The following is a 3158-nucleotide window of genomic DNA, read 5'->3' as shown; positions in this document are numbered from 1 at the left end:
CAAATAGGGAAAAATATTCTAACATCTGAAGTTAAGACAAGTATTCTGCATATATGAGAATCTAGGCCATTTCTGAAACCAATCACACTTATCACAAATTATTTTTAAAAGTCACCTAAAAAAAATATCACTTTACTTTCTTATAATTTCTTAACACTTCTAAGTCATCATTATCTCTCACCTGGATTACTAAAACAACTTCCTAATTAGTCTCCCTCTTCTCATTTTTCCCCCAAAATAGCCAACATGATCTTTTAAAATTATATATCAGAGAACATCACTCCCATGCTCAATCTTTTCCAAGGGTATTTTACTACGCTTATAAAAAATATCCAAGGACCTTTTCATATCTTATTCAGCCCTCATAACTGAATCCATCTCCTACCATATCATAGTACTCTAACTCTCTCCTATGCTCCTTGTCTCATCCCTTCTAGCCAGACCAGTCTTGCTCTTTCTCAATCATGTTAAGAAATTGTTCTACAGCCATGCCACACTGAATGTATCTGATCCCGTCTGATCTCGGAAGCTAAGTGGAGTCGGGCCTGGTTAGTACTTGGATGGGAGACCACCTAGGAATACCAGGGGCTGTAAGAGTAAAAATTATTTGCCTCAGAGTCTAGGCAATCACTGTTTGTTTTATAGATAATCTGATGACTCTCTTCTTCCTTTTATTCAAATCATACCTTCCCAGATAATACAATTTAATGATCTTATCTAGATAGAAACATTTCTATGATACTTTAAATCCCTTATAAATAAACTGTTACTTATTTTTTCTCTGTAAAACCTAACAGAATCTGTAAAGTTCTTGTTCATTTAAAAATCTGTTTAGATTTTTCATCTTAGTAGATAATACTTGAAGGATGAGAGATATTTTGCTGAATTTTTTCATTGCTGTATGTTTAGTTCCTACAGCATGTCTGGAACATGGAAATTTTGCCACAAATAGTTATTGAAGAATGAATTAATTAATTAGTTAAATGTGATCCAGGTTGGACTCTTTCAAAGTCCTCAAGTTGGAGAAGGGAATGATAGATTTTTGTGTTGAATAGAACTGCAAAGCTTAAAGAAGTTGTGTGAAGTCAAGTTAAAGAACACTTTTCAAAGTAGCAGAGTTTATCAAAGAAAAACAGTGTTAGCTAAGTTGATGGAGACTCAGCCATGGCACCTGCCTGCCCCTGAAGGCTGGGTGCAGGGACGGCTCAACAAAGGAACAACGGCTTCTGCTAGCACTTCTGACTGAGAGAAAACTGCCACTCCAGCCCTCACCTTGAAGCCAGACAATTCAGTTCCTCCCCATATGTCCCTGGCATATTTCAAGCTGCTGCCCCAATGTTCAAGCTCAGAGTTAGTGAGTTATGGGGACTTCTCTTTCCGGCACTAGACTCCTGGGCTTGGGAGATTGTATGGCACCCCTTGCTCCACAGGAGGGACCTCTGCAGTTGAGATATTTCTACTGATTTTTAGCCACCACACATGGATGTGGGACCAGCTCATTCTGAGTTTCTGCCCCTTCTATCGGTCTTCAGGTGGCTTCTTCTGTATATCTGTAGTTATAGAACTTCTGTTTAGATACACTTCATTGATGGTTGTTTTGTAGTTTAGTTGTAATTTTGATGTCTCTTCATCTTTTTTAATGGGGACTTTCTTAGAGAGATTTTTTAAATTTTGATGAGTTATAATTCATCAATTTTTTTACTTACAGATTTTGTTTTTGGTGTCAAGCTTAAGAATTATTTGCCAAGTTCCACGTCCCAAAGATTTTCTACTCAGTTTCCTTCCTAGAAGTTTCATAGTTTTATATTTTACGTTTAAACTATGATCCATTTTGATTTGATTTTTGTATAAGGTATGAGTTTTATATTTTTGTTAAGAAAAGTACAATTGCTCCAGCACCATTTATTAAAATTAAAATTGTTTACACAATGTTTGGGCTTTTGCCTTTCTATATACATTTTAGAATAAGCTTATCTATATCTATATTAAAAATGTTGAGATTTTGTAAGAAATTGTGTTAAACTCCTAGGTTAATTTAGAGATAATTGATAATCTTTACTTTGTTGAGGCTTCCAATCCATGAATATAAAATTCTTCTTCAAATATTTAAGTCTTTGATTTGTTTCATCAATATTTTATAATTTTCATTATACAGGACTTGTATATGTTTTGTTAAACTTATTTCTAGTATATCATTTTATCTGGACAAAATATAAATGGTACTGTGATTTTGGTTTATTTCCACTTGCTTGCTGTTGGCATCTAAAAATATAATCGATTTCTGTGTGTTGATCTTGTGTCCTGTGACATTACTGAACTCACTTCTTAGGTGTGGATGGTTTACTTTATTTTAAAATTTTGGGTTTTTTATAAACAGAGGCAATCATATTGTCTGCAAAGAGAGACTATTCTATTTTTTCCTTTCGAAACTGAATTTAGTTTATTTTTTTATCTTATTATAGTTTCTAGAACTTCTAGGACTATGTTAAATAAGAGTGGTGAGAGAGTTGCCTTGTTCCTGATCTTAAAGGAATGAAGCACTTAGTCTTTTACCACTAACTATGATGTCAGCTGCAGGTTTTCTTGAGATTATCCTTGTAAAGTCATGTAAGTTTCTCTCTAGCCTAAGGTAAATTTTTTCATTATAAATGGGTAATAAACAATATGAAATATTTACTGCTTCAATTGATATGATCATATGATTTTTCTACTTTGAGTGTCTGTAATAGTGGGTTGTGAAAAACAAAATTAATTTTAGACTCTAATAGAAAATAAAAAAGCATTATTTTGAGCTTAAGGAGCTGCAGCCCAGGACACAGATTCAGTTAGCAACCTAAATTGTGCTCTACCAAGACAAAAGGAACACAATCTTTTATAGAGAGATTTTCCACCCAAGTTCCCAATTTTATGCAAATGAGGTTTACAAATTGTGAAGTTCTGATTGGTCCAAGCTATGCAATTCTAATTGGTTAGTATTGATGCAAATGAGGATACACTTTGTGTAGTTCTGATTGGATGGGGCAGATCTCAATCTACTGGTCAAAAGATGAAACCAGAGCTTCCCCTCAACTCAGATGATATAACAAGTAGAGAATAGTATAGGAAGCCAGGAGTTCAGTCTGAGGTTTATCCTGGTATACAAAGTGTGTGAGAAGATC

The 3158-nt window shown here is 34.2% G+C and overlaps 1 pseudogene; it reads left to right on the top strand.

The window, feature by feature from the left end:
- The first annotated feature begins 478 nt into the window (after window positions 1–478).
- On the top strand, window positions 479–597 carry LOC120609887 (uncharacterized; annotated as a pseudogene).
- The last annotated feature ends 2561 nt before the right edge of the window (window positions 598–3158 follow it).

This window comes from Pteropus medius, unplaced genomic scaffold, assembly GCF_902729225.1.
Source record: "Pteropus medius unplaced genomic scaffold, Ma_sr-lr_union100, whole genome shotgun sequence".
NCBI classification, from domain to species: domain Eukaryota; kingdom Metazoa; phylum Chordata; class Mammalia; order Chiroptera; family Pteropodidae; genus Pteropus; species Pteropus medius.
This window is presented reverse-complemented; position numbering and strand designations above follow the sequence as displayed.